This window comes from Spea bombifrons, chromosome 5 (assembly GCF_027358695.1).
Source record: "Spea bombifrons isolate aSpeBom1 chromosome 5, aSpeBom1.2.pri, whole genome shotgun sequence".
NCBI classification, from domain to species: domain Eukaryota; kingdom Metazoa; phylum Chordata; class Amphibia; order Anura; family Pelobatidae; genus Spea; species Spea bombifrons.
The window spans coordinates 52,889,004-52,901,751 of NC_071091.1; positions in this window are offsets into that span (position 1 = coordinate 52,889,004).

Here is a 12,748-nt window from a genome sequence, read left to right on the forward strand (position 1 = left end):
AAAGAACATGAATTAACAACATCCTTACATAGAGGGGTTTGGTTGAGTTAGATATTTGTAACTCATTTAAATAATTTAATTTCTGTGAGGAATAAGGATATCGCCCCTTATTATTAAGTGAAAGTATTTGTTCACTCCCGAAGCGATTGTCTATTAATCTTCTCTTGCACCTACATCAACTATTTATCGGATCATCAAGAACTTCCAGGAGAAAAGTTCAATTGTTGTGAAGAATGCTTCAGGGCACCCAAGAAAGTCCTGCAAGCACCAGGATCATTTCCTAAAGTTGATTCAGCTGCAGAATCGGGGTGCCACCATTGTAGAGCTTGGTCGGGAATGGCAGCAGGCAGGGGCATCTGCACGCACAGTGAGGCAAAGAGTTTTGGAGGATGACCTGAAATTTTGGGTCCATGGCCAGGGAACTTCCCAGACCTTATTCCCATTGTGAACTTGTGGTCGATCCTCAAGAGGTAGGTGGACAAACAAAAACCCACAAATTCTGACAAACTCCAAGCATTGAGTATGCAAGAATGGGCTGCCATCAGTCAGGATGTGGCCCAGAAGTTAGTTGACAGCATGCCAGGGTGGATTGCAGACGGCTTGAAAAAGAAGGGCCAACACTGCAAATATTGACTCTTTGCATAAACTTAATGTAATTGTCAATAAAAGCCTTTGACACTTACGAAATGCTTGTAATTATACAGTATTAAGTGTACCATAGTAACATCTGACAAAAATATCTAAGAACACTGAAGCAGCAAACTTTGTGAAGTCCAATACTGTGTGTCATCCTCAAAGCTTTTGGCCAAGACTGTACAGTAGTGTCATTTATGAAGACAGGACATGGAGCATGAACACAACAGATGACCCAAAATAGGGCTAAAGCTCTCACAATGCTGGCTCGGGTAAGATATGGGATCTGCACAAAGGTTATAGGGTAGAGGAGTGATCTTGAAGGTAGAACCCAGCAGTAGATAAAACAAAGTCCCTAGCCAGAGTGTGGTGATATGTCTCACTAGTGGTATGCAGTATCTGGTTAAATGGTCAGACTAAGTAGAAGGTATGCAACAGGTGGATGGCAATGATATGGGTGAGGATCATCTCATGCTCTGACTAGTAAAGAACACAGTGTGTCCAGGAAACAGGACAGGGAGCAGGAGAATTGAACTGTTGAGCACAATCATACTGCTTGGTTTTGTAGTCCAGATTGGGCCATTACATGTGCAGAAGTTGCCAATTTTCTCTGCATTAATAGGCTCTGGAGATACCACCTCAACCAGCAGCTCTCCTGCCCCTACTGCTGAGGTAAATGTTCTTTTTCTCACACCAAATCAATGAATAGGGTAAATATAATTTAATGCCTGGAAATCTGAATTAGGGCACATATCAATGTATGGAGATCACATTTACACAAAAGCCAATTAGACTGGCGGCAGAATATGTTCATAACCCATCACTAATCCTTGAGTTATCCATTATGGGGTACATTCATTCTTGGATACTTTGTTTCATTTCAGTGTGGTTTGGTTGACTTCATAGTGTTAACCTCTATAGCTAAACATCTCTTGGATAATTAAAAATGGACTGCCATATTTGTGAAGACATATAGTATATCGCTTAACATATGTAAATGCTGTTTACAGCCTGTATTTGTGGGAGGAGTATTTATAACCCCTTCAGGACCGTCTTCAGGGGATTTTGTTAGCGCCTTGAGGGCGTTTTGTTAGCACAATGAGGGCATCTCTTTAGCACTGGGTGCCTCGCTAGAGATTGCAGGGCGTTCTGTTCACACTCCCAGGGCATCTCGTTTACACTTCTGAGGGGTCTTGTTGCTGACATTTGTGCATTTCGCTGCACCTCATCTAGTCCCTCACCTCCCTGGGCATCCCTCTCTGTGCCTGTGACATTCTCACTCAGCATCCACCCCCTCCCTCCTCTGTCTTCAGACTGGGTAAGCACTGTCATTTCCTTTTAATCTGCTATTCTCGACATGCGCAGCAGCTGTGCGGGGAGGAAGGAGGGCTCGTTTAGACAGAGCTGCTCAGCAGCTCCACTCATTTTATGTGCAGGGAGGGATTCTCATTTTCGACTTGCTTCACGTGCAGGGACAGAGGGGACCTTGTTTAGATCTACTCATCTCATGTGCTCAGTGAGTGAGTACTCGTTTTATGTGCAGTCTCGTTTTTTACTCATTTCGTGTTCAGGGAGGGAGGGGATCTCGTTTAGAGCTCAGCAGCTCTACTAATTTCATGTGCGGGTGGTGGGGTTTTAGGGTGCTTAATACAAAAAATAAAAAAAACTTTCTCCCTTTTGCCACCTTCTTTCTTCTAAATTTAAAACTAACGCTATAAAATTATACATGGTGTGCATATGACATAAGGTTTCCCTACCTCACCCAAATAGGCCTTCCTTTCTTAGCGCACATCCCAAACCAGGAACAGGAGTTGAGAAGAACCTTTAAAGACCTTGCAAATGATATCATGGTTAACAGAGCCTTTATTATAAATCCTACTCTACTCCTACATTCAACATTGGTTCACTTCTTTGGCCCCTTTCCTACTTACTAAGGGGGCGTTTTCAGGATCTAGGCATAGTTCAGACCCACTGGGCATTTGCTCTTGTTATTACCCTACCACAAATGTAAAGGCCGTTTACAGCCTGTTTTTTTTTGGGGGTTGTATTTATACCCCTTTCAGGACCCTCTTCTTCAGGTTATTTTATTAGTGCTTTTCCCACCCATCCCCCAGTTCACTCTTTCTGCTCCCTTCAGTCTGTATTCTCTATATTCTCTCTTTCCTATGCCTCTTCCGTCTCTTTCTGAGAGGTAGGCCCCTATCCTACGTAATATGGGGGCTTTTTCAGGGTCTAGGCACAGTTTAGACCCACTGGGCGTTTGCTCTTGTTTTACCCCACCACATATTTTGTATGCTAAAAAGGAGAATATGCTTATAGACTGACAACTATTATGACAGCTGAGAAACAAATTAAGTTTTATATTAATAAAGGCATAATACAGTTTTTGAACTATACTTTTTATTTTATTTTTTTAAATAATTTATTAATTTTTAGAATATATAAAAAAGAACATACATTAACAAACAATACCATACAAAGTAGCGGCAGAAATGGGGAAGATAATACCAGAACTATACTTTTTATAAGGAGGTGGTGTAGTGATTCTAGTTACATCTGTCTCGCTTAGGATCTTCGAAAGTATGAGCTTTACTGCTATGTGGTTGATAAACTGTAGTTACCATCATCCTCATAAGTTCTCTCATCATGACCAAGGGCTATGGGAGTTTGAGTCTAACAACGGATGAGTTCTCAAACTTCTCATCAATAGGCGGCCTCAATTTATGTGACTTTGTTTATTCACAATTACCTATTTGATGCAAAGAAGCTGTATATGTGCAAGTTGTAATACTTATTTACAATTATCGCTCTCCAAGGCACCAGATGCCGGCTATTTGAAAGGCACCCCACAAGAACAGGGGATTGGAAGCTGATATTTCAGGTGCTCACGTTGTCAGCATTAAGAGACGAAACGATGAATCACTGTAAAAGGATAATGTGGGTATTTGCAGACCACACACTTTAATGTGCTAATAGCAACTGTGTGTGCTTTCTAGCTAAGGAATAAAAATGGAATCAGCAAAAATAATTTTCCACTCAGAATAAAAAGAGCAGCAAATATTTAAAATAAACTCCTTAAGAGTTTATACTATGCATTTCATATGTGGTATCTATATTTATTGAAAACATATTTAAAACTCATTTCTAAATGTATAGAGTTCATATGTTTAAATGCCATCAATCTAAATGCTCAATACATTTAATTTACCTGCAAAAATGAAAATAAGTGAGATTTGGTGGTTCTGATATTTAAAACATGACCTAGCGGTAGAAAGCAATTGATTTTGTCCAGTGATGCTCCACTGAAAACCCTAGGACTACTTATGCTAAAAATCAGCCAGACTTACAGAAAATCAATGACAGTTGGCAGGTGTGTCATAGAGATCTGTTTGCATCCTTGAAATGGTGGACATTATTTCTCTACTAATGTGAGCCTAGCAGATTTATACAGAATCAGAGTTTTTTTTCTTCTGTATAATATGAATCATTTGCGCATCCACATAGATTTACACATTTGAAACACAAATGGCACATTTAATAAAGTCACCTCACTTTATATTGCACAAGTGACCATTAATTCATCGGTATTCCAAATACAATAAGCCAAGTGGAAAGCAACCTTTTTGTTATCCCCGGAATATATTGAATAATAAATGTATTTAAATACTAGCTACTGTACGTAGTGTACTGTAGTACTGAAAAAATCTCATTTTTAGATTTTATGCACTAACAATGCTAAAATACGTTAAATATATTTTTCAGTGTTTTACATCAACTAATTTGTAGACACTCTGCAATAGTTCATTTGTTCTGAAAAGGGGCCATCTCTTTTTTTCAAAAAGCAGCCAGAATTATTCCACATGTTTATGCATTATTTTGCCTAATATCTTAAATAATTCACTAATGTACAGTACATTTATAAAATACCATATATTATGATCACATGAGTAATCACCTTTGAAAGAGCCTGTGGGTGTGCTTTTGGACCCGGTGAAGGAAGTACTTTGGATTCTGAGATGTACAATTTCCCTTCACAAGTTTACTGCTGACAGCTCTGCAAACACAGATCTACATACACTGTCAAAATAATCACTTTCTTCTTTTTAGGTGGTCCTAATGAGCTATGCAGAGGCAGTGGCATGTCCTCAGTAGAGATGGTTGAAATTTCCTGCCAAAAGGCAAAATGTAAAAAGTTCCTGCTGGTATAAGTGATCCGCAAAGCCATTCAAGAACAACCATAAAATGTCACCTAGCAGATAATTGTTCACAGTTGATTTTGTGCCTTTGTATAAAAGTATGTTGTATGGTTGGGTGAACCATGTGGAAAATTGTACTTCCAACCTCGAATCATCACAAGTCAGTAGCTTCAATTTTAACAGGAATGTCTGCTGGAAATAAAATTCCAACCTATTCCAAAATTTCTAATACAAGTGGATCTGTTCTGATACATCAGACCAGGACAAGCACCATCAGACACTCACAAGAGACTTTGTAAAAGAGGATTTGTGACAACCAGATACAGAAAGCCACCAACATTCCCAGAAAAAAATGCTGGGGTATAAAGAACATTATACGGCTCCCAGTCTAAAACAACTGATGGTAAGAAGTGCTCTAAACAAACATGGTCAAGGTCTATGTATCTAATTCACATTTATACCGTAAGATCAACAGTTCCTTCACCTGCAACTCATCCAATGTGGTATACCTCATCATGTGTGCAAAATGTCCAACAGCCCTTTATGTGGCTGAAACAGGCCAACCATTACATAAAAGATTTCATTACCACAGATCCAACCTCAATCACAAGAGGACAAAGACATCAGTGGGAGAACATATTTGCCTAAACGAACACAGCATCAGAGACATCCAACTTACTGTTGTAATGGGACTGTTCCATACCCAGCCTCTAAACTAGAGATCCAAACAACCTGGCCCCGCTAGAAGTATGCACACCTTCTGACACCTCCAGAGAAAGACAGCAATTTTCACCTCATTATACCACCACTGACAAATCAAACAACTTAGCCCTGGACTGACCTAAACTGCTTTCTAATGTGATGTATATGTGTACTTAAGCCTTTCACATGTATTTTGTATAATATGCCTCAGGAAGAGACCCTAAGGCGTTGTAAGCTTGTATTCTAAATCTACTCAGCCAATAAAGGTATCAACTTTACTCTACTTGTGCCCTGTGTTTCTTTGGCTAACATGTTTCCAACTCTAACCTTAACCCACATTTGATAGTAGAAATCCAAAGTTTGCACATCTTATCTATTGTCTTGGTGTTTGATAGATAATCTCTAACAAAGTTATACCCATACCTGGGAACTCTCCTGGCTTGCCTGGAGATTGCCGAGTGAAGCACTCCGGGTCGCGGGGTCTTGACACGCTCCGCTGCCCACCCATTTTCCCTTTAAATGGGGGTGTTTCCCGCTGACATCAGCAGGAACGCCCCCAACATCAGCTGGACCTCCCACTGATATCAGTGGGACCTCCCACCGACGTCAGGGGGAACTCCCACCGACATCAGGGGGAACTCCCACCGACATCAGGGGGAACTCCCACCGACATCAGGGGGAACTCCCACCGATGTCACGGGACCACCTGCTGACGTCAGTGGGCATTCCTGGGAAGTTCCAGGGTATGGTTATACCCAAAAAAACCCATCAAGGATTACAAGAGGTATTTAAATTATATCACATTAACTAATAGAGCAGTGGTAGGTTCTTTTGCAAAGTTATAGTATCTCTATATAATATGTGGTAGGACTCAGCTGCACTGATCACATCTTCAGAAACACACACAAAGAAGTAGCCAGTGTTTCTGCTCCTTTGCCACATCTGTCTTTGGCCAAACGCATCTCAAAGAAGCCAAGGAGCTGGAAGTAGGGCCTTGGTTCAAATGCATAGAGGAGTATTCTGATTAATCTTTTCAACTGGACATTTTCATTTTACATTCAGTTTTAATTTAAATGACACATTCAGCTATTACATGCATTAAAGTAAATATGATGACTGGAATTTCACTTTAAAGAATTGCTTTGCTCTTGGAATCATTTAATTCAGGTACAAAACAAACAAACAAAAAAAAACCTTTGATAACCTACAATGATTCAACTCATTTTCTTTTTTCATCATTTTTTTTTCTTGGAGTTATCTTAAAAATCAACAAGTCCCTAATTGCTGTTAGTAACAAATCATGTAGGTGTGCATTGGTTCACACACATCTATATATGTCACAGGAGAAAATTTTGATGACACTTTAATGTTTTATTGTGTTTCTATGTATTGTTATGCGAAACATTCTTTCTAATTCATATTCAAATTATAACTCCCATAACTGCTTTTCAGTCAATCATTTTTCCCTAGTTCACATGACCTTTGTTCATGTGTCATTAAGGTGGGTCTTTTCAACCAGTGACTGTTACAAAGTCATTTATATTTTCTTGCAATGCACATTTTAACTATACAGAAATACACACGGGGGGGGGGACACATTGTGTGAGCACATTTGAAAGATTTATGTGCCCTGCATGGCACAATTCTTAAAGCTCAGCAATTTGAACCACATGAATCTGTATAAAATGTGTCTGCATGATTGGCAGGGCTTTGTTCCCTCCTCCCCTCTTCTTAAATTTACATGAGTATAAAAACAACCTCTTAGGAAATATTTGAGCAATTACGAGGCAACTGTTCTACCTTTATGACATTCGGGCCTTTGTTCACTAAGGAAATAAACTATTTGATCCCTGTGGGTTAGCAAACCCCGTTTATTGTTTGAGAGAGTAGTTTTGTCCTTATCACTGAAAATAAAAAAAGCAGGTTCTATAATTTTGAAATGGGTGCATAAAGGAGTGTAATACTGTAAGCTGACTGAAAAACAGGCTGTAAACAGAATGGAAGGACTAAAATTAAAAAAACATTCCAGAAACCATGCTTTGATCTGATCTTAAGACAATTGTACATGAATGAAATGGAGCAATTAATCAAGGGATTATACATTTTTAGGAGATGTAGAAATAACGCTATGTATAATATATTACTTTACTATATAAGTTCTTCTTTACATGACAAAAACAACTATCATAAATGACACAAATCATAATAAATGAAAAATTATATAATATTATAATATAATATTTTCCTGTATGTATTTTTGTACAGGAAAAGCTGACTGGAGCTTTCCCTTAATAAATCATAAAATATCAGGGAGTTAAATGTTCAATGTATCTGCAAACCCTCTTGGGTATATTCACTAACAAATCTGGAAGTCACTTATGTTAAGGGTTAACCTGACTGTCCAGACTTGGCTGAGGTCACATGCCATCACATGTGAACATTCGCTGAACCACTACAGATTCACTAAACTGTGTGTACTACTTTACGTTTTGCACGAAAGGGAGGCAAAATAGAGCTTCACATGCCTTAATATTAAACATATTAAATCCAAGTAACTTTTGTTTTACCTTTTTTTAAATGAGCGAGTTCCCATGAACCACTTTTAATCAATGGGGCCAACACTCAACCCCCTTTTCCATCACCCTATGTGCAGTGGCAGGGCCGGACTTTCCCGGCAGGTCCGTGGGCCGGCATGCCAACATGAGGAGCGTCCGTTGTGTTGCAGCAAGGTTCGGAGCAGCCGTTGAGTGGCCGCGAGGTTTGGAGCAGCTGCACCACGACCGCCTATGCCGGCCGTGTGCACACACACCGTGCCGCCCAGTGGCAGTGCCTCAGTGAGGATCACCGTCCTGCCCCTTTCAAGACTTGACGCTCAAGGGAGTAGGCTCACAGAAAAGATCCTCATGTTAAGGAGAGGATCGTCACGTCGGAGGAGAGCGGGAAAAAAAAGAAAAGCAAAAAGTAAGTATTTCCCAAAAAAATAGGGGTTAGAGGAAATTCAAGAGGGGGGGGTGAATTGCCTTGGGACATCATTAATAATTAAATACTAAGAAGGGTGGCTGGGTTTTGGCATTAAAAAATAAATATAAACAGAAACAGGGGGTGGATGGCTGGGGGTAATATACATGGCAATGGGGGGCATCAATAGACAAGAGGGTGATTGGGCATCACTACATAAATACAAAAGGGGGGATGGCTGGGGCATTAATAAACAAGGGGCAAAATATAAAAAGGGGGGTTAATGACAAAAGAGGGGAAAAAATAGGGCTGCAACAACTAATCGATTTTTATCGATAATGAAAATCGTTGCCAACGAATTTCAATATCGATTAGTTGAATAAAATTAGGATGCTCTGAAAAATACCCCTTGTTTTATAATCCGTTTCATTCAGTGTGAGTCACAGCAGCAGTTACTACTTACAATCCCTCCCTGCAGTCACTCTGATGATTGGCCCCGCCCCTTCTTTCTCCCAGTCCCTCCCTGCAGCCACTCTGCAGTCACTCTGACGATTGGCCTTTTCCCTTCTTTCTCCCAGTCCCTCCCTGCAGTCACACTGATGATTGGCCCCACCCATTTTCTATAGCGTCCACATGGCTCAGCCATTCATCTAACTGCGAGTATAAAATTAATATTTGGGCTGCTGAAAGTTAAGGGCGGTGGGGGTTAATTTAGGGGCAGTTATGGTTGATGGGGTTTTTATTGTTATTTTAGGGGCAGTTATGGTTGATGGGGTGTTTAGGGTTAATTTAGGGGCAGTTATGGTTGATGGGGTCATTAGGGTTATTTTAGGGGCAGTTATGGTTAATGGGTCTTTAGGGTTCATTTAGGGGCCGTTATGGTTAATAGGGTGTTTAGGGTTAATTTAATGCAGAGGTTAATTTAATTAATTTAATAAAGTTTACTTAAGGTACTTATTAAAAAAGCATTGTGTCAGTATGCTGTGAAGGAGGGCACTATGGAATATTTGAGGACGGAGTGACATATCTGGGGGTATAAGGCATACTGGGGTATAAGGCATATCAGAGGAAGAGTGGCATATCAGGGGGTATAAGCCATATAGGGTATATTAGGCATATGTGGGGAGGGCAGAGTGGTATATCTGGGAGGCAGTGTGGCATTTATGGGAGGCAGTATGGCATATCTGGGGATATCTGGGAGGTAGTGTGGGAAATAAAAACAAGAAATGCATTTTTATCAAAGTTTTTGTATTCTGCCATTTGTTTTAACATCCAGTTATTTTGAATAAATCAAAAATGTATATTTATTGTTTTATCCAATTAATCAAAAAAATCAACTAATCAATCTTTAATTGCAGCCCTAGGGGAATATTTTTTTTATGCTTCGTTGTGGCTTGTGGTGTGTGTGTGTTTGTGTAGGTGTGGCAGAGCCTGTCCTGGCATGTGTGTTTGGGTGTCGGTGTGGCAGAGCCTGTCCTGGCATATGTGTTTAGGTGTCCGTGTGGCGTTGCCTGTCCTGGTGTGTGTTTGGGTGTCGGTGTGGCAGAGCCTGTCCTGGTGTTAGTGTTTGGGTGTCAGTGCCGCAGAGCCTGTCCTGGTCTGTGTGTGTTTGGGTGTTGGTGTGGCAGTGTTTGGGTGTCGGTGTGGCAGTGCCTGTCCTGGTGTGTGTTTGGGTGTCGATGTGGCAGTGCCTGCCCTGGTGTGTTTGGTCATCCATTTCCTGGCACCTAATTTCTGTAGGAATAAAATTAACAATTTAATTTTTACTTATCCAGAGATAAAACGCCCTCCTGAATTTGTAGTCACTTCAGAGGACAAAACTTTCTAGGCCCAGAAATCAGTGAGAGGAAAAGTAAAGGTTTTGTGTTATTTACTCTATTTCAATAAGCAGATCTTATCACAAAGGTATAGTCGTAGACACTTGGATGGTGGTTGGGATCTTCAGAGTCTGTGAAACTCAATTTAATTGTAAGGACTGATTTCATTCTGCTCTACTGGGGACAATTCCCTGTCCTTCACCCTTAAGGGAGAACCTTTTACATAAACACTGGCAGAACTCGAACTTTTTCATCTAAAAGTTTTTGCAGTAGCAAATGTTTTGATTCCATTATGTCTAATATCTGTAACTAATCTGGGCCTTTAACCCCTTCGCGACAAAGGCTGATTTTACTTTTTGTACCCTTTGTGACAATGGCCGTTTTAACATTTCTGCGCTGCTCTTGTTTAACTGTAATTTTCTTCTTTCCCGTTTACTGAACCCACACACATTAGATATTGTTTTTTTCAGGACAAGAAGGGCTTTCTTTAGATGACATTGTTTTGATTGTATCATATTATTTACTATTAAAAAAAGTATAAAATATGGTGAAACATTTAGAAAAAAATGACTGTTTCTAACTTTTAGTTGAAAAATCTTTTACTCATCTATAAAAGGTAATAAAAAAACCTGCTAAATAGATTCTACTATTTGTCCTGAGTTTAGAAATATCCAATGTTTTTATGTTTTTTTGCTTTTTTCTACACATTATGGGGCAATAAGTACAGGTAGCGTTTTGCTATTTCAAAGCCATTAATTCTTCCCCCCATGTGCCATTTCGGGTATCTTTGAACCCGGCCAATGCAATTTACCCCATCAAGTCATATATTTTTGAAAACTAGACAGCCCAGGGTATTCCAAATGCTAGTATTTTAACCCTTTCCAAGCACTTATTCTACCATCAGCCTTTGTCAAACTTTATGGTAGTAATTTTTTTGCATTTGTTTTTTCACACACATTTTACTTCAGGTATGAATATACAGGTTCTGGTATATGTCACTATCATAAAACACCCCAATATGTGTTCAGCAACATCTCCTGAGTACAGCGATACCCCACATGAATGATTTTGCCTGGCTGTTTGGGGGCAAAAGGGCCACATTTGGGGCATGCACATTTTTCAATGTTGAACTTTGGCATTTGGGGATCCACTGCCCATTGTGACATACCTGGCTGCCGGTTCCTCCGGGTCCGCGGATCTTCAGCCGCCGCGGAGAAGAGGGAGACCGCCGGCTTCTTCACAGCGGCATCAGCCGCCACGGAAGAGGGGGAGACCCCCCACCTTGCCGCAGCAGCCTCAGCCGCCGCGGAAGAGGGGGAGACCTCCCGCCTTGCCGCGGGAGCCGCAACCGCCGCGGAGAAGAGGCAGACCTCCCGCCTCTCCGAGACAGCCTCCGTTACCACGAGGAAGGGGAAGACCTCGTGGTTCCACGCGTCGGTCGTCTTCTGCAGGAGCCAGGTCTGGTCCTGCTGCGTGCACGCGGTCCTCTGCACGCCATCTAGTGGCGCCAGCCGGTACTACAACTCCTTTTAGAATTTTACGTTTTGCCAATCCCAAGATGGCCGCGAACCGGAAGTGACGTAACGGCACTTTGAAAATTTGGCGGGAATTCGGTAATTGATGCCTGGACTTCCTCTGCCTATTTAAGAGTCTCAGAAACCATTCACCTTGCCTTCTGATGGTTGTACCTATCTTGTATAGTGTCATCTCAGTACGCGTTCCTGTTATCGATTCCTGGCATCTGACTCCGGCTTACATTACGACTATTCTGACTTCGGCTTACCCTGCAACGATCCTGACTTCTGGCTTCCTGACCCTGGCTTGCTCATTGGCTATTCTAGACTGGACTCTGGTGTTCTGTCTTTGGACTTGCACACGCTGTTATACCTGATTACAGGTTCTATCTTACGCTGTGCGTGACAGAATCAGAAGGCCATAATGAGACCTGCATCGGTAGGACAGCAGAGCTCCACGGAGGATCGTTTGGATGGGATGGATCACCGTCTGGACCAGTTTGCCCAAGCTCTCCAGACGTTATTGCAACGCACCGACCCAGCGCTACAAGGTCCTCCGTCAATTGCGGTCCATCCACCTCCGCCTGCACCTGTTCATTCTGTACCTGCTCATCTACCTCCTCCTCAACGTTACGGTGGTGAGCCTACAGCATGCTGAGGATTCCTGAATCAATGTGAGATTCATTTTGAACTTTCGCCTTACGCCTTTCCTACTGAACGGGCTAAGGTGGGCTATGTGATTTCCTTGCTCACCGACAAGGCTCTGGCATGGGCCTCTCCACTATGGGAGAGAAATGCTCCTCCAGTTCGGTCCTACTCGGAGTTTGTCTCGACACTGCGCTCAGTATTTGACGTTCCTGGGAGGAGGAGTACGGCATCCGCATCACTGTTCTCCATCCGTCAAGGTTCTCGTTCTCTCCAGGAGTAT